Below are 25,435 nucleotides of genomic sequence, written 5' to 3' on the forward strand. Positions count from 1 at the left end.
CTGTACTTTGTTGTGGTTAGTTCAACTTCTTCCATTACTCTGTAATACTTCCACCCTACCCCCCATTATTCAGCAGCTTTCAATACATATTGTTATATCCTCTACCTGCACAGATGTTATATATTTTGATATTGTTGATTCTCTATCATTCTCTTTACCTTTTCCTCCTCCTAAGATTTCTGTAGAGTAGTTCTACTATTATAAACATATTCTACACTTCAGTTTGTATATGATCATGCTTGTTTTTCTGTATATGTTTACCTTTTGCATGTATCTTTCACATATGAGAGAAGACATGTGGACTTTGTCTTCCTGAGTCTGGATTACTTCACTTAATACGATGTCCTCCAATTGCATCCATTTATCTTGAAACCACATGGCATCATTCTTCCTTATGTTGCCACTAATTTTAATAGAGGAGAAAAAAGAAAGGAGTGTATTCTTTCCTAGAGAAAGGAAATATCCTGGAGAATTCTGAACTCATAAACTCTATACAGCATGTTACCCTTCAAGTCAGAGGGTGGAATTTATCTCCAATATCATTTTTGTAGATTAAAACAAGATATCTGATTTACCTTATGATGGTAAAGTTGTAGGTGAAATAAGATCAGTGGACATGAACAAGGAGGATAAGGAGACTTTTAAAATGACTGGGACACTGGATCCAGTGTCCATATGCCATGCATTGGGCAGACATTGGTTAGTAGATTAGTAAAAATCAAGGAAGATCAACGTTACGCAGAAGCCAAAACAACAGTGTTGGACATCAAGGGAATTCCACAGGTTTCATATTCGTCCATACCTATCATAATTTCGTTAATCATCCATTCCTTCTATAGTTTTAGGGTCTGAGATCATGTTTGGAGTCCAGGAGCACTGCTGGTGCATAGATGAGGATTCCAAGGTGGCAACTCACTTAATACCCAGAGGTATTAACAACATTCACCCCAAATTGTACAAACCTGGGATGCAGTCATGTACTGCAGTGGGAGCTGGTGAGCACTACACATTAGAATTACCTGGTGTATGTTAACCTTAGACTTCTGGACATCTGAACCAGGCAGATGTTGCAGCAATAAGATTAATCCTGAAAACTCCTAGGTCAGAATATGCATTCTAGAAAGACTGACTACTAGAGCTCATTAAAATTTAAGAATCTCTTGTTTAAGCAATAAACATCAGTATTTTGTATTAAAAAATCACCAGGTGATTCTATGGGTTGTCAGGACAGAACCATCTATGCCAGAGGAACATCACAATTTCAAGTGCCATACCTAAGATAATCCCCATATAAAATGAGACAGTTGCTGAGTTGATTTTTCATGGTCCTGCAGAAGTAAAGAGGCAGGGTTTGCAGAAAGATTGACATTGAAGTTCCACAATGGTCTCAACTGTTGAGTAACTCTCAGAGCTGCAGTTCTTTGACTTTTGAAGTCAGCTTCCACAGCCACTGATGGAAACTGCTGTTCTTACTCCATCTGACTACAGAGGATAAGAAGCACCATACAGTTTCCTCTGTAGAGTCCATTTGAGGGAATTGATGCAGCTAAAGTTGTATCCACAATATAAGTAAATTGGACTCAGAATGACTTGGTATATGAGGCATTTGGTAGGGTCTCAGGAGATTTCCATCAGGTCTTCTGTCTGAATGAAAATGAACATGGAAGGGGATTTTCATGATCTGAATGACTATTACGACAGATGACTATAACATTTATGTCATTGCTTCTAGAGACTCAAAATTGGTTTGGTATTTCAAGTAAAAACTGGGACTTATTCTCACCATATTAGCTTTCTCCTCTTTTGCCCCGAAATTTTGATGATGTAGCAAAAAATTTGGGGACATATCATTTTTGTCTGATTTAACCTGTTTTCATAAAGAGAGAATGACCATGTGTGTTAGAATGTAGTTTATGAAAAAACACAAATAAATCTAATGGGCAAACTTGGATGGCAAATTACACTGGTGTGGAGAACAGTACAGTAACACCCCATTGTGTGGCAGATGCTCACTCTGGACATTCTATGATGTCATGTCACCATGGTAATGCGAAGATGCAAATCTTACTTTGATTCCAACTGTTACTCAGTTACCTGAGTGGTTCAGAGCTGAGAGCCATTGGGGCACATTCATATTGCTTCAAATAGTTCACTGACATGGGTAACTTGATTTGCTGCTGCAGCGGTATGTTTATACTGACCCTCTCAATGTCACTTCTCCAAATAGACATGTTCAGTTTTACTCACTATATTATCCTAATGTGTTGTCATTTCCCCCACTGTAACTTCTCTACTAATTTTGAAATATTTTATAATTCTGCTTTAGTAATGAATTTGTATTTATGAGCTCTTTGATCAAACTAGTGGTATTATGTACTGTCCTAAATTTAGGAAAATGTGTATTTCTTAATGACAATTTTGAACATAGTCTTCCACAGATTAAGAAAACTCATACTGATATTATCAGATCATGAGAATCTTAAATATAAACATATTAATTACATTCCATGAAAGGGGAGAGAAAGGCCAAACTCTCCTGAATGCTAATGCCAAAATGTAAAGCCTGACAAGTTCTGGAAATATTAAAAAGGAAAAGCTGGGATTTTGGGATGAGCTATCCATTGAGCTTCTAAAGACAGTATCCTCATTCCCTGGTGTCTATCAGAAGAGTGGTGACAAGGAGAAAATGTGGTGATGGAGAAAGAGAAGGACTAGGTTGTCCTTATGTGGGGGTCTGTGTGTGAGGGTGACTGACTTGAGCTGGGTCATTTCACTCTAAGACAGGTAAGACTCTTCCCACTAGAACTCAGAATCCAGGAACAGGTGAGTGTAAGTGAAACTGAGTTTTGGTGAAGAAGGACAAGAGCAGGAATGTGCCCTCTCAGAGCAGGTGTAGCCACTAAATGCTCTCTCCAAGGTCTTTGTCCATATGTCACATACAGGCTCAGATCAGTCTGCTGCTTTTGTGGGTATATGTCAACTTCCTTTCCTGAAACTTGAATCACCAGGCTAGTGGGACACATAGATCCAGGAAGTAGCTGTAACTATTCATGCAGGTTTGGTCAAGACAATGAAAGATATTCTTGTTGCAGCCATGAAGTGTCAGTTGCTTGGAAATGAACTGATATCTGAACAACTTGGGACCAATCAAACACTGTTCAAATATGGGGGCCACCTTCTTTTCAGAAAGGCTCACTGAGATGCTATAGACAGTGAGGAGAGGCTGGAGAATGATGGCTACAGAGTGGACTTACTAATATTTGGAGGAAATTATCATACATTAGATCAGCCATAGAAATCAATGGCAGGAGATTGATTAGGATTTGATCCTCTACTGGCTCAGGCTATACTTTCATGTCATTAGCCATCCTGAGAAAATTTTATAAGGGAGGATTTTAGATAGACAGGGAGATTTCTTGGTTTATAATTTCAAGACTGCTTCTAGAGGACTCAGATATTCAGCAGTGTCTGTTACAGGGATCCAACTATGTTGTGTCCCACATCCTTCACTTCTCAGTTGTTTGAGTTGGCCATACCATTTAAAATCTCTAAATTTCTGTTCCTTGAACTGTAAAGTATTACTTCCATCCCTTTCTTTGCCCACTGGCTGCTATGGGGTGACAAGAAATAAAAAAATATTCTCCAGGAGCACAGTTACACCCATTGAAGGATGAAGATTGGTTGTCCACTGTCCAGTGACTTGGAACCATTTCGTTGTCCAACATCTACCAAAGGTCATTTATTCAGATTCTTCCAGATATTTCGTGATAGGGAACTTAAGGTAACAAATGTAGCACCAGTCTCCTTAGGACTTCACTTGTGTTCATAAATATTTAGTATATAGCTTAACATGGATGAGGTTAATATTTCCTTATCTATATAATGGGAACTGAGGCACACAGAAGTCTATTTTACCTTCCCAGGTATGCATAGATTTTAAGTAGGATTTGAACTCAGGACATGCAACCCATGCCCTGTGATTCTCTTCCCATATCTGATTTTCCATATATTTATCCCAGCAAAGTGTTTGCCCACATAACTGTTCTGGATTTTAGTGAAAGTCCCACTGGAAGATCTTAAAGATCTTTTCACCAAAGTGATTTGCTGTCCTGGTGTTGAAAAGTGACATCACAATTTGAAGTGTGATCTCATTCAAACTCCTCCTCTTTATCTATCAATAAACTCTCAGTGTATATGTAGTATATATATTACACATACATTTTTGTTAATGTATTCACAGAGTGTGCAATCCACCATAGGAGTTATTCCCAATGTGCATTTGTGATATTCTCATCTGCCTCTGTTATCTACTGTTCTACTCTTACCTTCTTTAAGATCCACATTAAAATTCCACCGATGAATGAGGTCTGGTAGTATTTGTTTTGGGTCTGGCTTAATTTACTCATCATAATGTCCCCATGTTCCATCCATGTCATTGCAACTGACTGGAATATTCTAACCAAAAAAGAACAGAAATGTCTCTTGTGGTATAAATGCTACCCATGCACAGTGCACACATATTCCAAAACATCACTTGGTACCCTTAAAATATAAACAATTATTATGTATCAATCAAAACAGTATTTGAACTGTGAATAAATTATAATTGATTAGACTGTCATCTCTGCCAGCAAGAATTCAACACCTTTATCTCATGTCATGCATTTCCCAGGTTGTTGCCTCACTGGCAGCACACCTCCACGGAGGTCACGATGTATTCCTAACTGGCCTGAGTGGTATGGCCAAAGAATTCAACTGTGGCCACCCACCAAAGGGAAACCTGAAGATGAGGCAAATGAAGGTACTGGGGAAATTTAGTCATTGAGCTCATTCTTCAGTAATGACTCCTCTATTGAGAAAACTGTAAATGTGTTAGGCCATATTCTTTTATATTTGAGGTTTCCAAATTTAATTTCATTTAATCCTTCTCTAATACTACAAATATATTACACCCAAAAGTTTTGTGGAATTTTTTTTTTTTGCGATACTGGGGCTTGAACTCTACACCTTGAACCACTCCACCAACCCTTTTCTGTTATGGGTCTTTTTTGAGATAGAGTCTCACGAAGTATGTGCCCAGGCTGGCTTTGAACCATGATCCTCTTGATCTCTGCTTCTTGAGTAGCTAGGATTACAAGCATGAGCCACCAGTGCCTAGCTCAGTTTTGCAAACTTTAAGAGTAAATATTTCATGTGAATGCTTACACTTTTACTGCATCAATGAATATTGGCTGAAATAGATCTGATTTTACAACGCCTGTCATCTGAATAAAATTAATGGACATTATTTGTAACATATTTGAAAAACATCAACTTTGAAAGTATACCATAGACAGTTTGCAAATTCCTTTCTTTGCTGAAGTCCTTTTTAAAATAACATGTTAATTTAGAATGTTATATTAGTTATCAAGACCTAATACATATTGATATGTTATTATTAACTGCAGTCCAGAGTTGCTTTAAGTTTCACTTAGTGCTGCCAGCTTCATCTATGGGGTTTGCCTAATATCATTAATAACCAGTGAATATGCTTTCCATGCCCTAAACATTCCTTTGAAATCATCTACTTACTCCTCTCTCCTATTTCCAGAACCTATGGCAACTTGTGAAATATCATCCACTCCATAGTTTTTCTATCCAAGAGTTTCAACCATTTAGAATCACCATGTATGTAGTTTTCTTTTGGTTTAACTTATTTCGCTTTGCAGTACACATGGAAGTTGTATTTTATATTTCTTCTTAGCTTGGTAGCTTAGCATAGGTAAGTTTTGGTAGCATTTGTCTTTAGGGTCCATTTCCTTCAGCTATCAATTTTGTGTGCAGGAAGTTTGTGAAAGTATTACTTTACTGCCCATTAAATGTCCATAAAATCAGTAATAGTAATTCACACTTAATTTATAGTGTTGGTCCATTCTGTCTAATACATTTCCCTTATGGGTGCCCAGCTTAAACTCCGGTCAATTTTTTTTGCAGAGAACTTGTGGGTTTTCTCTATAGATTTGCCACTTTTCAACATATTGGTTTCTGCAATAACCAAATTTCCCTTGCTATTTCTACTTAGAATGCAGTGTTCCTTTTTGTTTAGCATCCTATGGTGGAAGCATAGATTACTGAGTTTAGGTCTTTCCATTTTCTTTTATATTGCATGTAATGCAATAGATTAATTTTCAGCACTGCCCTCAGTTCATGCCACAGATTTCACAGGCTTATTTTCATGTTAACATTTCATTTGAATAGTTTTTCAAAGCATTAAAAATTTCAATGAAGTCTTGGGCTTCAGTCCCTGTGTTTTTATTGATTGCTTTGGCATTCCCTGGCTTTCCTGCATTGCAGCTGTTGCACTGCACTCACTACTTCCAGCCTCACATGGGATTGTTTCTTACTGGATCTGTCACTGTGCTTCATACAAGAAGAGGAGTCATGTAGGGAGTACACCCTATAAAAGCTTGAAACCACTTTACCTTAATGTATCTACAATGACCCAGTTTCTACACAGTGTCAAATATTGAGGTAATGCTGTTTGGACTTCACTAGAGTACATAATTTAGGGTACATAATTTCATCCACACATAGCAGTCTAATTCTCCTTTGTTCTTTCTTTTTCTTTTTGGCTAGATCTGTCAAGTACTCATGAAGGGTTTTTTTTTAAACTTCTACTTTAATTGTGGATTCAGATATTTCTCATTGGCCCTCCATCCATTCTTGTGTCTGTTTTCATGTTTATGATTCCATGCCGTGTTGTGTTTGTGATGGCAATCTCCATCCACTGGAGCCCATTGCTCACACAGTAACGCACCTTCAGGCTTTCTGCATCAAAACCAATGTACTGATACATACTGTTTTTCTTTCTAGTGTCCCATAGGGTGATTATGGAGGTGGTTCCATGCATATATGATGAGGAAGAGGATCAACAAGTTGCTCAGGTAAGGTTAGTCTTCTTTATCTCTGGTAGAAATGTTGTTTCTTTGTCTTCATTTATCAATCAACTTCAGAAATAAAACTATTAATATGTACATTATAGATGGCTTATAGAATTTTCTTTCTGGAGAAATGTCAATGATAAGTGTAATGACAACAGATGCCTGCTTCAACATGGCATTCATGTATATCAGTCTCAATTTCCAACTACGGGGTAGCTAATGTTTTCCTCAGTCACATTTTCCAGGTTGAGAATGCTGGAATGTCTTTTGTATGTGCCACATGCTTTGGATTTGAGATGCCTTCAACCAAAAGGTTATGCCTTTTCTGCAAATGCACTTTATTGTGATTTGGGGCCAATGCCTGAACCAATGTTTCTGATGAAATTTTTCCTTTTCTTTTTTTTCAATACTTTTGTTTGAACTTAGGGAGTCAGATTTAGTAGACAAATATCTAAGATTTGAGCCACATCAAAAACATTTTTGCCTTTTTTGTTTTTCAAAGAGGACTTCTACTTTTGTCCTGTTCCCCTGACCTCCTGTACCCCAAAAGTTAAAATTATTGGTTTTCTACTCTAATCCAGTTTTCTACTCTAATCATAATGATCTATATATCTTTGCAAACAGTGCTGAGTATGACCTGATTCTCATATATCTTACTTTATTTAACTGCAGGACGACTTCACAGGCCACAAAAACTGTACGTATTCCCAACTCATACAAAGCCTTAGGAAATATTTAGGGACTGAGAAAGATAGGACTTTATGGACTACTTTTGTACAAATATCCATCTTGATTCCAATTTCCTGATAGAGAAGATGAATAGGGTGATCCAGGAAAGAATTATCACCATTTTCTTCTGCTCCCAGAATAATCTAAGCCATTTTCATAGTGTGCATTTGTGTTCATGAAGGCTGGGAGGTAACTGTCAGTGAGTCCATATATAGCCATTATATACGTGTTTCTGGAGATCTACATACTTCCTCAGAAAACATGTCATACATGCACTGTATAAGGCTGGGTCAATTTTCAAAAAAAGTTCCACCAACGTGTCACATAGTACATAAACTAATTCTATAAATCTTACCACAACTGAACCAGGGAAGGTAGTTTAATAGCTCAACTCCTTGTAAGGAGAAGATGCAGAGACAAATGCCAAGGCTCTTGATGATGAGGTGAAAGTGGCAAACATGGAGGCTGGCATGGGGCACAATGTTGATGCTCTGGGCTACAGACCTGAATTCATCACTGAGCCACGGGATTCCTGGTTACCATGCCAGGAACTTCTAGCTCCTGGCATATGCCTTGTAGTATTAAGCCTATGAAGTTCCCAAGTGCTGCCTAGATTTTGAGGTATCCAATGTGGTAACAAAACTTAGGGTGGTAAAAGATCCAATAATCAGCAGAGGTTTCTAATTATTGTTGTGAAACTCACATACTCTATATGGTTGGGGTCCGTGCACAGACTATAACTCAGTGTTACTATGTAGAGCACATAGGTGAACATTTGCCAGTGTTGGTGTCCTTTGTCACACCTCACTCTTAACAGAGGCCTATTAGAGAGTACTTTGTTGCATTTAACAATATCATTGGAGTCATTAGAAACACTGAAAGTTATTACCACATACCCATAAAAGAGTGGCAAAAATCTCATAGTACAATTTGGCTTTTAGCCTGTGCTCCATCCAGCTTGTTTTCTATTTACTGGGCAGGTAGAAGAGAGTTGTCATTCACTGATGCTGACCTCCAGGGTAAAAATTCACACTGATTTTCGTTAATGTGAGCTGGCCAGCCACTGCCTGCATGGACACATACAAACTGTGTAGAAAAGGAAGACTGGAAGGAACATAATCACAGGATTAGTAGCAGTTATTTGCAAACAGCAATTCATTAATTCTAAATCATTTTTATTTATAAATTATCATTTAAATTGGTATTAGCAAAGAATTTAAAGACCTGTTGAAATCGCTATAAGAAGGGGACTAAGGTAGAAAGGAGAAAAATAGAGAGGACCCAATTCAGGTTATAATATATATATATATATATATAAATATATATTATATATATATATAATATATATATATATATTCAGGTTATAATATATATATATATATATATATATATATATATATATATATATGGAAATGTCACAATGAAACTCCCTGTATAACTATCTTAAACAAACAAAAAATGCCTTTTTTCCAAAACAGAGAACAGTAATGTAAAACAGGTCCAGTCTAGGGTTGGTACGATTAAGAAGGGGCAGAATATAAGAAAAGGTTATAGGAGGGTGAATGTAGTGGAAATATTATGTATTCATATATGAAAGTGGAAAAATGAGACCTGTTTAAACTATTGCAGGAATGGGGGAAGGAGGGGATAAAGAAAAGTGGAGGAGTTGAATTAAATTATGATATATTGTAAGAATGTACAATATTTCATACAACAATACAACAATAATATGATAACAAAAATGTAAAAATTAAATTGACATTAGCAAATAAATAGAACAGAATACCTAGCCTTCTATTGAACCAATTTCCATACCAAAGATTTATTTTACTCCATGAAATTCTTTAGAAAGGGCATCTGTAGAGCAACCTATATGGATCTTGGGGAAGAAAAGATCTTGAATGTTGTTAAGAAGATACTATAACTTTAGCTCTGCTTATGATTGGGCAGGAGGATACAACATGAACCTTAGTTTTAGCCCTTTGCATATGAACTAATTTATATCAATTGTTTCCTCTAACTGAGAAGCCAGAAGCTCTGCTTTTCATTTCTCTCTTTCTCCTCTCCTTTTCCTTATGTACTACCCCGTCTACCTCAAGTACTGTTCCTAAAAAGCCATGAACAATTCCACCATTGTAGTGACAGTCATTCTGTGTCTTCCTAGTTCCTGCCAACATAGTGCCGAATACTCTTCCTCATCACAAGACACATGAGGAGGAAACACCAAATGCCTTGGTAAGTAAGTAGGCTTGTCTTTCTGTAAAATCAAAACATTGTTTTTTGGTTGTTTTCTGTTTCGAATGAATTTCAATATGATAATATGAAAATGTAGATTGTATGTTACCTATACAATTTCCCTGATTGGGAAATTCAAGGCGGGACATGTTATCCAACTGAGATCAGATTCCAGAGATTAAAAACAGACTGAAATACCTTACAAAGTGTATCATAGAAAGCTTTACTCTCAGCCAGACTTTTTTCTTCCATGGAAAAGAAATTTGTAACTTCCACACAAAAGACCTGTGGGCAGGGCACAGGATGGCTTCGTATTAACACTGACTCTTTTTATGTTATTATAGATGGGTGCAACTATAAATGAAAGTGGAAGAGACTGTGATATCCATCACCAGAGACTGGCTAATCACGATGGTGAGATGGGTGAATGTCTTGTCACTTTGGTGTTGATAGCCTAATTCAAGCATCTTTCTGTGGATAAGGATTAAGGGTGTCATGGTAGGATTAGAACATGGTATAATCAATGTTCATTCTCTTTATCATAGCAACCGTGCTCCTTATGTGTGGTTAGGTTGGGGTCTTGATGGGTAGTAGGACCATGTGTCAATACATGTGTTGTAGTTCTGTGTGTGCCTTTGTGTGACTTCTTTTTGTGTTTCACTAGATATGTACTCCCCTAGTTGCCATTGTCAAATTACCATCTCCATTCTGTGATAATTATAGGCATGTATAAATCAATCAAATTGTAAAGTTTGTGTGCAACTAATTGCCTGCCAAGTAAATATCAAAGAACTAAGAAAGAGTGACCCTTACCTACTCAGGACAAAGTTGATCTAAACTGATAAGTAGTGTTTCATAATCTCTGTTATGGGCTACTAGCAATTTCCTTTTAAAAATGAACTTCACCTGTCAGTATGGCTCAAGTTTTGGTTCTGGCACGCTATTGGTTAGGACTCTGTACTCCAGAAAATTTCCTCATTCTCAAGCCTTTTGTATGAAAGCATCAGTCTTTCATTTCCACCATTCATCATCAGTATGGAGTGTTGAGCACGGCTTTTCTTGGCAGTGTTCCTGGTACAGCCACAGGCCACTCCCAGCTGTGGTTCCTCTCAACTCACCCAACCTGTTGTACCACAGTGATCCACATGTTCAACAAGGCTTTCATGCAGTCTCGGGGGGGATGATGGTGACTCTTGCAGACAGTGCTTGTATTCTTTCTGTGTCTGTGATGTCCCGTGCCCTGTGGACCTCTCTCTGGTCATGGATGTTGAACTCACTGGTTTAGCCTCCTAAAGACCCCACATGGTGTCTGCCTCTTGTACATGTGTCCAGGGAGGATGTACAAGTGAGTGATGAGATTGCATTGCAAACTGCTCTGCAAGGGAACACCAAGAGAGTGCAGGCCATGTCTCCTCATCTTTGGACACTTTATCTTTGCCATTCAATGAGACATTTACTAAAGAAATCTGTGTTCCATGGTTAAAATAATTTAAATATATAAAATTGAGGATTCAGAACCACGTCCTTCTAGGTACATTTCACGTCCAGAAGAAATTTTTATCTAGAGAGAGAGAGAGAGAGAGAGAGAGAGAGAGAGAGAGAGAGAGAGAGAACTCTACTGTCTCCTGTGGGAGCTGCTGTGATCCTGACCAGATTGAGATTTCCACTTCATAAGTTAAGAGGCTAGAGTTTCAATGGGCTATTGGAAGAAAGTATTAAAGGAAGAATTTTTAAGCTGTCTTGAATGCATGCAAGTGTTTGCAGAGTTTTGTGAAGTCTCCTTAGTTGGGACAGACCTAGGAATATCCTAGAACATAAAGGGTAGAGTAAAGTATAATACACTGCTATAGTCTGTTTTCTTTGGCAAACATTCTGCCTTGAAGTTTGGTACTTTATAATATATGGTTTGCTCAGAGCATAGCATCAACATCTGCTTAGCTTTGAAGATGACCTCTATTTGCTCATCACAGCATATGTGTGTACACATAAAAGTAAGAAATTGCATGGTGAGAGAGGATGCTTGAGGGATTCAGAGGTCTGATTTACATTTAGAACACATATACTCCAGAGAACTAATCAGGGACTGAGAAAACTATATAATCTTGTCCTACCGTGGTGCCCCCAGTGACATAGTTGCCTTCCACTAGGCTCCATGTCTAAAGGTTTCACCATCTCTCAACAAAGCTACACTCAGGACCAACATTCCACCAACATAGGGAGTTTGGAGTTAAGCCACATCAATATCATACATCAGGCCCACCAGAACTCAAATAATGTAGAAGGAATGGGTGAGACTCTTTCCAGTAAATTTCTTCCTGTTGTTTTTGTCTCCAAAGTTAAGAATGTATATTACGATTCCAGCAGTGATGAAGAAGATTCTGCAGGTAGGGAAATCCCTTGAGGTGGGTAAAGTGGGACCCAACAGGATGTTTTCCTGTTGGGAGCCATGTACTCTTGGTGCTCTGGTAAAGTAAGGAGGGATTATACAAACAAAATAAATAGGAAATATATGTTATTTGTGTCGTTCAGTCACATAGGAATAAGTATAGAATCTTTACTGGTATTGCGCATACTTTCCCATTTGCTTTGATAGTTAAAGACAATGCTTTCCATAAGCCCCGATTTTCCTCATTCTGCCTCTGCCAAACATCACAGCATTTTGCTTTGCTGGTTGACATGTGCTGGGAAATGCAGACAAGAGATTTGGGATTGGGAGGAAACTTGGAATAGTCCTTGCTCTCAGGTACTGCAAAACCTGGAGGCAGAGTTCTTCCCACAGTGCCAGGAGGGGGATAGGAAATCGGTCACCCCTCTTCATTTCACACCTCACAGTAGAATTTTCTCAGTCATAATGATCAAACCAGAAATCATTGCCCTCATACTCTTCCTTGTCATCACACCTGCCAAGTGCCCCCACTCCCATTCCCTGCCATATTAGGTCACTGCAAATTCACCTTGTGTAAGATTCTTTTGCAGACTAAGGGAATGTGGACATTTTATGTTACCTCTAAACTGTTATTCTCTAGTCAGTTATTAAGTTGTGAAGATGCAATTTCTCCTTATGTCCTTAAGCTCCTTCAGGCCATGAAAACTCACTCAATATGTGAATGGGCTATAATTCTCAAAGGACTGAGAAGAACCTTAGGTCTATGGCAAGTGCTCTGGGTATTGGATTGAATGTTGGAGTGACTCTGATGAGGAATGTTAACATTATATCCTATCCTATAGGAGAAACCTATGGTGGTTATGGTTGACAAGGAAAGAGGAAATTAGAGAAAACAAGAGGACAGAAAGTGACAGGTATTAGGAGGGAAGCAGAAAGGGAGAGAGTAAGTATCACAGATTGGAAGTCATGGAGAGAGTGGCTGTCTCTGGAGGAAAAGAAGCAATAGACAACCCCACCTCATGATATAGTGGGGAATCCCTGCTAGAAAAGACCCCTTGATCCACTCAATCCTTTATTATGGCAGTGAGGTAACTCAAGCTTCAAAACAGAAGCAGAGAAAAATGAGAAAAATGTGTTCAAAGTTGGGCTCTGTGCCACCAGAATCAGCAGGAATCTAAGTTTTTACCTTGACTTTAGTTCTACCCTTCCTTTTCTCAAGGCCACTCCATCACCATCACTGCCCTGGTGCATGCAGAAGCCTCCTTAAGTGATGCTGAGGAGTAAGAGAATGGGTCCAGCCATCTGCATGTAATTTACTTCCTGGTTCTAGTTCTATCTCTTTTACTTTATTTATTTTTATTGTTTTGCTCTGGCAACTCTGTCCTTATAGTTATTCCCTCTTCGTGATTTCCCACCTTTTACAAGTTTTTCTCTAGGTCCTTGTGTCATTCAGGGACCACTCACCTTCAGTTTATGCTAAACTTCTCTCTACCTCTACTCAGCATATTTCTTGTCCTCACCTTTGGTTACTTTATTTTTTTCTTCAAAGGTAGAGAATTAAACCAAAACCTCCTGTATGAATTTGCTCTACCAATGAGACCCTCATGTAGTTGCAATGATTTTCTTAATTCTAATGCATAGGACAGATTTGGTAGTGGGTGATAGAGAGATAATGATTATTCACAAAAACCCCTAAAAACATGCTTCAGTTAGGAATCTCTGTTTAAAATGCATGTTTCAGAATAGACAGAGGTAGAGGAGTAGGGCGATGATTTCACTCTATGTAATCCAACAATCTGCTCTTAAGAGGGTGCACATAAGTAGGTTTCTGCATTTGTAGCCCATGGTCCTATGCCCCCCTTTTTTCTCCTCCATGATTACTGGAGCCCCTGTGGGTCTCAGATGTAGCTCAAGGGAGTTGGCTCCTGGAAGACATTTATAGACACTCTCTGCTCACACACAGTATTCTTGCCAGAGAGCAACATATAGGGTGGTGTGAGCTCTGGGCCTAATCCCTGTGGAGGTTAGGGCCAAAGATCCCCTTCCAGGGATGTGGGGTCCTCTGTTCCTGCAACCCTCCCCTGTACCCTTCTTCACTGCTCCCTCTGTCTACCTACTGACATTGTACCTGTGTTTGTGTTGCAGATTCACCTGAAACAATGTCCACCTGTGGTCCTGGACTCTGAAGTGCCTCAGTAATTGTCCTGTGCCCTTGCAAATAGTTTTAGTTTTTGTTCAGATTTTGTTTGTTTGTAAATATGCTTGTTTTCTTCTCCATGTTATAAATATGTTTTTGTAAACTTTTATTAAATAAAAACTTGTTCATACCAGTTCCTGTAAAACATTTTTATTCTATAAATGCATCATATGGTTAAGCTGTAAACATAGGTAGAACTTTATGCAGTAGAAAGCAGACATCTGGTGACCCCCACCATTACTCTCTCTTTCCTGTACCTCTCATTTTATCTACATTGAACAGTGTAACTGTATTTTAGCACTTACCATCCATCATTAGGTCAGAGTTCACTTATGTGATTTGTTTATAGAGGTGTGTGTTCCTCTGGAAGCCCTCAAGTGTACGGTATTACCCAGGTCTCTATGACAGCTTAGAGGGCGAGGCCTTTCCACCCAATTCAATCTTTGCTGCTTCAAAGCAGTGCCCCACGGCCCTCATGAGGACGGTGGATGTGTTGCTCTTTTTCCCTCCAGTCCAGATGGTTTCTCTCTAAATGTGAGAAGATTGCACTTTCATTCCCTTCTATGTTATTTGCTCTTTTACATTTGAAGCCCAAAGTACTTTTCTTTATTATCCTGGAATATACTACAATATTACTTTCTATTCATCATTCCCACTCAGTGCTCATAGTGTCCTGAAAAAATAATTGCAAATGACTTTTGATTTCCAGAGGGTATAACTGAGTTTAGCTTTTAATATTTGCATATACATTTGCCTCAACATTTTTCTTTCTTTTACCTCTGTCATCTATCCACCAGATTTCTTCTGTTTATCTTCAATTTTTTGGCATTTCTCTCCTAAACCTGCACCATTTCTAGATTAATTTCTTTTGAAGTATTTCCCTCTCTTTTACATTCGTTCTTTGCAAGGCACAGTTCTTCACTTGGTGCCTCCTATGTACAATGCTTAAGTGATTTTCAGTTTGCTCACTTTCCCTGACTCTGTTTACTTCTGAGTCATTGTCATTCTGATTAATGATGCTCTTTCATACTTTGCACAATTTATCTGTGATTTTCCCCCACAATTTGGAAAAAGAAATTGCCCAGTATATGAGCCCTATAAAAAAAGAAGAGACCTCTTTTAGTCTCTAGTGGCAATAATTCATGTTTTCCCCTACTGCACATTTGTATGGTACAAGGCAGAAATATGTTCCTATTTGCTATGCATCAGGAGGTTTATTTAGTGACCACAAGAATTAGCAAAAGGTTTTCCAAACTCACTCAGCTTTGTCTTCTTTGGACAATGCTTACAAATATGCCCTTACTATATTTCTTGGCACTGAACTTCTCCAACTCATAAATGGGTATTCTCTGGTATCAGCTGCCTTGCACCTGATTTTCCCTGTTGTGATGCTACTGTAATTATTGTTTCCTCATGGGAGGTCTCTCTTGGAAAGGAACAACTGTAACCACAGTTGTGCTTCTAAATGGGTGTACACATTCACAATCCTGCATGTAATTTAGTTTATCATGAATTACATACCTAGAATTATTCCTGAATTATTTATTTCCTCCCATTAATCAGTATTTTATCTAAACGTACCTATTTTATGTTTTGTTTCATTAACATTTTTATTAGCATGTATTAGCTGTACCAGGGCATTTCATTGTCACATTTCCATACATGTTTAAATGTACCTCACACCCTCACCCCTACCTAAAATAATTTCAACAGGTTTCATCATTCTATTTTCATACAAGCATATCAAGTACATTGGTTTCCCTCTTCTTCATCCTCACCATTTAACCTCCAGCCTCCACCAGTGTGTACCCTCTAAGAGGACCTATTTTATAACCCAGTCTTTCCTTTTTCAAGTGTATATGCATTACTGAAAGGAATTTCACCATGGTATTTCACCCATGATTATATTGTACTTGAATCAGATTAAACTTCTCAATTACTCAACCTTAGCCTCCTCCAATTCTTATTCACCAGCTTTTATTGTACTTTAATATGCCTTCTTCCTACACAAATGGCACAGCATGCATTTGGATATTATTCGCTCTTTATTCTTCTCGTTTCTTCACTCTTCTCTCCCTCCCTACAGAGAGTCTCATACTTACAGACATCATTTCTATGTAGATGTACCCACACATATATGCATATGAATGTATATATATAAGTACATATACATGTGCATATACGATCATGCTTGTATTTGTGTATACATCTTTTGGGTCTGTCTACCTTGTCTCTGATACTGGCTTATTTGCTTAACATGATGATCTCCAGTTCCCTCCATTTATCTGCAACTGACATAATTTCACTGGCAGTGTGACTGAATAATACTGCTTTGTGTCTGTATACCACATATTCTTAATTGATTCAGCAGGTGTAGGGCATCTGGGCTCTTTCCATAGCTTTAATGTTGCATGCTGAAATAAATATGGGTGTGCAATGTCAGTATTGTATCTTTACTTATATTCTACAGATATATGCCCAGCAGTGGTATCTCTGCATCCTACAATAGTTCTAATTTAGTTTTTGAGGGACCTCCATGTACCTGTCCATAGATGTACTATTTTCCATTCTCACCAACAGTATATAAGGCACCCTTGCCAACATTTTTTGTTTGTGTTTTTGATAGCCATTCTGACTAGAGTTGAGTTGAAAACCCAATGTCGTTTTGACTTGCCTTTCCTTTATCACTGAGCTTGTTGAGAATTTATCATGTATTTATTGATCACTTGTAATTCTTCTTTTGAAAATTATCTGTATGGTTCTGTGGTTCATTTTTACACTGGGTTGCTAATTCTTTGATGGTTTTGTTATTTGAGCTCCCTTGTCAAAAGTTGGTAAAGATTTCATCCCATTCTGTAGGATATCTCTTCAGTCTAGATTGTTTTGTTGGCTTACAGAGCTTTTAAGTTTGATATAGACCTATTTTTCAATCCTATCTCTTATTTTCTGAGCTACTGGAGTTCTATTTATGAATGCCTATATGTTCCAGGGATTTTCTCTATTCATTCTTAGATATTTACTTTTGAGTAACTTGATTTAGCATAAATTTTACTCAAATTCTACATGAACCAATTTTAGGTTTAGCAATGGGAATTTATTTTTGTATTTAGTGAGATACTGTTATTTAGTTTGAATTCTTTGTTTCCAGACATGCATGTGCATAGTGATAGCCAAGTGGACCTATGAATCTACTGGAAAATGGCTTTTGCTGTGTTCAGGCCTAGCTACCAATTCCCTGTTTGTGTCTGAGCATCCCCAATTATTTTTTCTAAGTAATCAACTGCTGTATACTGCAGAAGTACTATTACAGAAATAAATTTTTTAAAAAGATACTTAAATTGCTTGCTTGATTTTTAAAATCATGGCCACATATAAAAACTTCAGTGTTTATGTCAAAAACATTATTCATTCATTAATGAAAGATAATCCAGTCATTGGCAGCAATATTGATTAATTTAGAGGACATTTTGCTAAATGAAATAAAAAGACACATTTAGAACTGATTTCATTTGATGTAGACCCTCTTTGCTGTGGAATCTAAGCCCATTGAACTCACAGAGGCAGAGAAAAGAAATGTGGTTGCCAGTGGCTCAGGTTTTGAGGAAGTGGGGCCTGTTGGACCAAGTGACAAGGTTTCAGTGATACAGGATAAGTAAATTCTGGAGACCTAATCTGCAGCAAGTTTTCCATGGTGAGTGATACTGTATTGTGTACTTGGAATTTAATGAGAGTACATCTTAATGGTTCTCAACACACGCTAAAGTTAAGTGTTGGATTAGTGGATATGCTAATTAGTTCATCTTGGTAATCATTTCCCAATGTATATATATATGTGTATATGTATATATACACACACAAACTTCACATTATATCACATAAAATAGACAATGTCTATTTGCTCATTTTAATTCATTAAAATGGAAACATTTGAAAAGTTAAATTTTAGAATAGCCATCATCAAAAACACCACCAACAACATGTGTTGGGTAAGATGTGGGGAAAAAGGAACCCTAGCCCACTGCTGCTGGGAATGCAAGCTGGTGCAACTACTCTGGAAAAAACTTTGGAGGCTTCTTAAAAATCTAAACATAGATCTGCCATATGATCCAGCAATCCCACTCCTGGGGATATACTCAAAGGAATGCAACACAGGTTACTCCAGAGGCACCTGCACACCCATGTTTATTGCAGCACTATTCACAATAGCCAAGTCATGGAAACAGCCAAGATGCCCCACTACAGATGAATGGATTAAGAAATGTGGTATTTATACACAATGGAGTTTTACTCAGCCATGAAGAAGAATAAAATCTTATCATTCACAAGTAAATGGATGGAACTGGAGAACATCATTCTGAATGAAGTTAGCCATATTCAGAAGACCAAAAATCATATATCCTCCCTCATATGTGGACTTTAGATCTAGGGCAAATGCAGCAATGTTGTTGGACTTGGTCACACGCTAAGGGGAGAGCACATACAAGAGGTATGGAGATAGGTAGGAAACCCAAAACTTGAAAGTGTTTGATGTCCCCACTGCAGAGGAACTAATACGGTAACCTTAAAGCGACAGAGGTCAACACGAGAAGGGGATCAGGAACCAGTGTAAAGATCAGTTAGAGATGAATCAGCCTGGGTTGTAACTCATTTGTACACGAAAACAATGCTAGGAATCTCTCTGTACAGCTGTCCTTATCTCAACTAGCAAAAACGCTATGTCTTTCTTATTTTTGCTTATTTCTACTCTTCAATGGAACTGGAGAACAGTGCAGAACAAGTTCTGCCTGGAAAGGAGGAAGGAGGAGGGGAGAGGGTGGGGGCGGGGGCAGGAGAGAGAAATGACCCAAACAATGTATGCACATGTGGATAAATGAACAATAATAAAAAATGTTGTCCAGCCAAAAAAAATAGACATTTGTGAAATTTTTTGTTTTAAGAATTAAATCATTTTGGAATATTTAATCCGAGGAATAATTATCTGTAACATAAAAAATCTATAGTTTGAAATAATCAGAAATGATAAACCTTATGGAATACTTATAATCACTGTACTCACAGTGGAACCAAGAGAAGGGTGTTTTTGAAATTAATATGTCATTAAGATCATTAATGATCTTGCATTTTCAGGAGTACTCATTCTGCTTTGAAGTATATCAACTAAAAATAAAGTTGCAAAGTGGTTGATTTTCATGTGGTGACTTAAAAATTTCCATATGTAAACCAGAAAAAATTTGTGAGTTTTCATCGAATAGTACTGAAAAAGTGTTTCTTTTCTATTGGTTATACAAAGGATGACACTAAAATCTAAGTTGCAATGTAAATTTATGTAGCTCATTGTATATCTTTATTACTTTTTCACCTCATGCAAATATTAACTATTTAAACAGGAAATGTTACTTACATAGGAACTTCGATTGCATTTCCCCCAGCTTTGCTGCTGTTGCTATTGCTTTTGGTATTAGAGATTGAACTAAGGACCTTGTGTTCACTAGACCAGACCCCTACAACTTGTTCCATGCCCCTCAGTTTCACTTCAGTGCCTTTTTCAGATAAGGCTCTTGCTTTTGTCTATGCTGGCCTTGAACCCCTATTCCTCTATTTCTCCCTATGAGTAGGTGGAATTTCACCACCATGTTTGGCTTCCCTTGCTTCTTGCCAAAACTATTTTGAAGTTCCTTTAAAGACCTCTAGGTCTGTCTTGGTACATTTTGTGCTACTATAGTGGAACACCAGAGACTGGATAATTATGAAAAATATAATTATTTTCATAGTTTTAGTGAGTAGGAAGATCAATATTAAGGTGCTGGTGTCTTGCTAGGGCCTTAGTATGGTGTCATCCAGTGGGGTCAACAGACAAGAGAGCTTTCTCTGAGTCTTTAATTTCAGTTACAAAATATCAATACCATAACAACCCGATAATCTATCTCTTGGTAGTAAGGTGAAATACCTATAAAATAAATTTAGTTTCTTAATTATATACTGTTGTAGAATTCATAGGCATTTAGTATATTTAGCATAGTATGTGAACATTATTTCTATCCATCCATTTCCAGAACTATTTCATCAAAGAAAAGACACCCATTAGAGAATAACTCCTCATCATTCCTTCCCCCAGTATCTAGTGACTTGTGTTCTAATTTTTGCCATTGAGAAGTTGCCTATTCCAGATGTCTCAAGTAGAATGTGCCACATTTACACATTTATTCTAACACTGTTCTAAACAACTATTTTTTTGGTTGGCAACTCTCTCTCTCTCTCTTTTGCAGTACTGGGGCTTGAACACAGGGCCTACACCTTGAGCCACTCTACCAGCCCTTTTTTGTGAAGGGTTTTTTTTAGATAGGGTCTTGTGGAACTATTTGCCCAGTTGGCTTTGAATTGCAATCCTCCTGATCTTTGCCTCCTGAGTAGCTAGGATTACGGATGTGAGCCACTGGGGCCTGGTGCTAACTATCTCTTTAAACTGCCAGAAATACAACCCACACTTGAAACCAGTCACGAAGTAATTATTTTCTGTGACCACTTATCATAGCATCATATCAGTCATAAAATAGAAAGCAATTCCTGCAGTTTCTTAAGTTTTAATACTGTGTAAATGATCTGGGTGATGAGGACATTAACAAGTGGAAATGGTATATTAGATACACACAGTGCAAATCTAGGCAGGGTGATAAGTTACAGGCAGAGGATTTCATAGAGACAGTGGCTGCCTCTTGAAGGATTAGGACACATACATCCCCCCTTGGCATAGTAGTGAAATCTGGACTAGAAAAGACCCCTGGAGATGCTAGATCCTTTATTTGGTACAGTAGTGAAGCGAGTGATTTCCCAGTATAGGAGCCCAGAGATGAGGAAGAATTGAGTACTGAGATTCACCTCTATGACATCTGGAGCAGCAGTGGTTCAACTTCTTGCCTGGACTTTAACCTTCCTTTTCCCAAGGTCATTCTGTCACCATGACTGCCCTGGTGCATCCCCTTAGTAATTGCAGGATTAGGAGAGACAGACTAGCAATCTGCATATAATTCATTTACTAATTCTATCTTTAATTCTATTTTTCTTAAATCATTTTTGTTATATTTCTGAATTAGTATATACTAATAATTCCATGGGATTTCACTGTGGCAATTCCATGCATGTGTAGAGTGTACTTTGAACAAATTCATTACCTCCATTATATTTCTATTTCACCTTCCATCTTCTCTCCCTTTCTAAATACTGCTTGGTTTCATCATGCTGTCTTTGTATGTTTGTATATGTGTATACACACACACATATGTATAAACACACATACATATGTGGCAAACATTGGTACTTCTTCCCCTCAGTATCCTTTTCTTCCCTCCCGCCCCGTTGGTCCCCCAACCAGACTGCTCTCCTTTCACATTCATGTTCCTTTTTAAAATCCTATTTCTTAGCCCTCAACTCCATCTTTGTAACTCTTCCTCATTCTTTCCACCCCATGTTTTATGAATTTTCCTGGAGGGTCTGGTCTCATACAGACACTTGAGGTCTTCAGATCCTCAGCTCAGCATCTGTTATAATTCTCTCTAGCCATTCTCAGTTCTTTCTTTTTTATTTATTTATTTTTTCCTTTAGTCATATGTGCATACAATGTTTGGGTCATTTCTCCCCCTTTCCCCCTGCCCCCTCATTTACTTATCCCACCCCCTCCCTCTCCCCTCCTACACCCTTGCTTCCAGGCAGAAACTATTTTGCCCTTATGTCTAATTTTGTTGAAGAGAAAGTATAAGCAATAATAGGAAGGACCAAGGGTTTTCGCTAGTTGAGATAAGGATAGCTATACAGGGAGTTGACTCGCATTGCTTTCCTGTACATGTGTGTTACCTTCTAAATTAATTCTTCTTGAACTAACCTTTTCTCTAGTTCCTGGTCCCCTTCTCCTATTGGCCTCTGTCACTTTAAAGTATCTGCATTAGTTTCTCTGCATTGAGGGCAACAAATGCTATCTAGTTTTTTGGGTGTCTTACCTATCCTCACCCCTTCCTTGTGTGCTCTCGCTTTATCATGTGATCAAAGTCCAATCCCCGTGTTGTGTTTATCCTTGATCTAATGTCCGCATATGAGGGAGAACATAGGATTTTTGGTCTTTTGGGCCAGGCTGACCTCGCTCAGAATGATGTTCTCCAGTGCTATCCATTTACTTGCCAATGATAACATTTCATTCTTCTTCATGGCTGCATAAAATTCCATTATGTATAAATACCACATTTTCTTAATCCATGCGTCAGTAGTGGGGCATCTTGGTTGTTTCCATCATTTGGCTATTGTGACTAGTGCTGCAATAAACATGGATGTGCAGGTGGCTCTGGAGTAACCTGTGTCACATTCTTTTGGGTATATCCTCAAGAGTGGTATTGCTGGATCATATGGCAGATCTATGTTTAGATTTTTAAGTACCCTCCAAATTTTTTTCCAGAGTAGTTGTACTAGTTTGCATTCCCACCAGCAGTGTAAAAGGGTTCCTTTTTCCCCACATCCTCACCAACACCTGTTGTTAGTGGTGTTGCTAATGAGGGCTATTATAACAGGGGTGAGGTGGAATCTTAGTGTGGTTTTAATTTGCATTTCCTTAATTGCTAGAGATGGTGAGCATTTTTTCATGTGTTTTTTGGCCATTTGAATTTCTTCTTTTGAGAAAGTTCTGTTTAGTTCAGTTGCCCATTTCTTTATGGTTCATTAATTTTGGGAATATTTAGTTTTTGAGTTCCCTATATATTCTGGTTATCAGTCCTTTGTCTGATGTGTAGCTGGCAAATATTTTCTCCCACTCAGTTCTTTCTTAGCTTTGTCTTCAGTTTCTTTCTTTGGTGTTGGAGATTTAACCTAAGACTTCATACGTGAATTCATTCTACCACTGAGCTCCACTCATAATTCTGATTATTTTGTTTTAATTACAAATCAGAGGCAAATTTGGAGTGCTGTTAGAGAGATAGTGATTATTCAAAGAAAAAGAAAAGTGCTCAGAACAGCTTTCCACATTTTACATGAGTGTCACAGGATGTATTCTGCAGAGGGTAGGGGCGGCAGGGCGGGGCTATGGCTTCACACTGTGTCATCAGACTTCTTGTTCTCAGGGGACCCAACTGCGTGAGACTCATCCACTGCATCCCATGGTCCTTCAGCCCCCTTTCCTTAACCTTATGTTCCCTGTTATGGAAGTACTTCTAAAAACTATCCAGGTGCTGTCCCAGAGGAGCATACTCCTGAAGAACATTTACAGACACTCTCTTCCCACACAAAGTACATTTATCAGAGGACAGGAGAAAGCTCTTGGTGTTCTCTGGACCTGAACAATGGGGATGTCATGGCCCAAGGTTACCCGGCATGGAGGAGAAAACTTCTGGGCCCCACACCCTTCTCAGGCATCCCTCCTCTGTAATCTCTGTCTCCCATTGGCTCCTGCATCTGTGTCTGTATTGCAGATTTCTCTAGTGATAACTGTGATGACAGAGACCTGCACTCGGGTCTTAGAGCTGCCTCGATGCTTGTTCTTACCCCTTTGTATAATAGTTTTGGTTGGTTATGAATTATGGTATAGGTTGTTTTGTAAGTTAATTTTTCTTAATGTGAAAATATTTTTTCTCTATTTCATGTATCTTTTATGTTTAATGAGTCAATTGCTTTTGGTTGTTACTATAAACTCCTTTGCAATATAAAACACATCACAGGAAAAAATCCTTGAAATAGGAAGAGATTCATAGATGTAATGTACTCAGCCTGGTGACCCCCACTATCCCCTGTTCTCTCCTATGGCCCTTATTTAGTCTTCATTGAATGCAGTAATGGCCCCTTTAACACCTGCAATCATTCTTTATGTCAGTGTCTCTAGGTATTATGTAGACTCATGTCTGCTTGTCCCTCTGGATAGGAACATGGGGGCAATGTTATCCAGATCACCATGATTTCTAGAATGTTGGATACTCTATACCTGCCTGCCTGATGGCTATTCAATTCATGGCCCCTATGTCTCTCTTGGTATATCTTCAGTGTGCTGCTCTCTTTTGCTGTCTCCTGGACCCAGGGCTTCTCTCTAATTGTAAGAACATTTCATTGTCTTGTGTGTCATTTGCTCTTTTGCTCAACTGGTAGATGTGCCTATGCCAGAGACCACTGCTGGTGATGAATATGCGACCGACCCCAAACAGACACCATCCATGCCCCCTCTCCCTTCACTCATATTGCTGTTTCTAGACTTCTGGCATGGAGAGGTGGGTTAAGCAGGGACCCTCAGCTGCACAGTTTACCCCCCAAGCTCTCAAAACCCCAACATCAGCTTCTCTGATCCCCCACAATCTCTTACAACCAATCCCTTCAACCAGCTTACTCTGGTTCTCCCTAGGTCCTGTTTACAACTTTTCTATAAGCACCAGGAACCCCCATCCACCACTTCTACAGGCACAGAAGATTTGATATCTTGTTCTGGACAAAGCTCTGTCACCTGTCTCAATATTTCAAGCAGATGAGTAATGGTCAAGGGCAGAAAACTGTTAAATATTGATGTAGATGGGTGATGTAGCTCATTGGTCAACATGTGAATAACATGGTCCACACCCTGCGGTTAATTTCCAGAACTATAAATGAGTGTAAAATGAGTGATGTTAGAATTAAGACACAATTACAGTAACAGAGATATGAGCATAAAATTAAAAGTGGAAAACTATGATTTTATTTCAGATTTATAACATCACTTTCTAATTAACATTTTTCTTCTTATAATCCATAAATTGTGCTAATATTATACCTATACCACTGAAAACAGAAAAAGCTAAAAAGATTGGAGGCTGACATATGAGGGGATCTTTCTCAGGTGGTTTGTGCTAAGAAGGAACAGATGGGTTAGATTCAATTACCTGACTTAGGATTCTTCTCTTTCCCACATGAAGCAGTATATTGTGCAAGACATTGCAGCAGCTGGCCTGGGTTTGCTCTTTTTTGATTGACAGG

The 25,435-nt window shown here is 38.3% G+C and overlaps 2 long non-coding RNA genes across 2 annotated transcripts; one reads left to right on the top strand and one right to left on the bottom strand.

Moving 5' to 3' along the window:
• Positions 1–1,289: 1,289 nt before the first annotated feature.
• Positions 1,290–8,691, bottom strand: LOC141418872 (uncharacterized). Its single transcript, XR_012443533.1, has 3 exons — positions 8,546–8,691; positions 4,326–4,455; positions 1,290–1,644 (listed from the first exon to the last, which is right to left on the bottom strand). It is a non-coding gene; the product is annotated as an uncharacterized lncRNA (long non-coding RNA).
• A 960-nt stretch (positions 8,692–9,651) lies between these two features.
• Positions 9,652–14,546, top strand: LOC141418865 (uncharacterized). The gene is made up of 5 exons (XR_012443526.1): positions 9,652–9,884; positions 10,229–10,298; positions 12,221–12,268; positions 13,490–13,578; positions 14,416–14,546. It is a non-coding gene; the product is annotated as an uncharacterized lncRNA (long non-coding RNA).
• The last annotated feature ends 10,889 nt before the right edge of the window (positions 14,547–25,435 follow it).

Source organism: Castor canadensis, chromosome 18 (genome assembly GCF_047511655.1).
Source record: "Castor canadensis chromosome 18, mCasCan1.hap1v2, whole genome shotgun sequence".
NCBI lineage: Eukaryota > Metazoa > Chordata > Mammalia > Rodentia > Castoridae > Castor > Castor canadensis.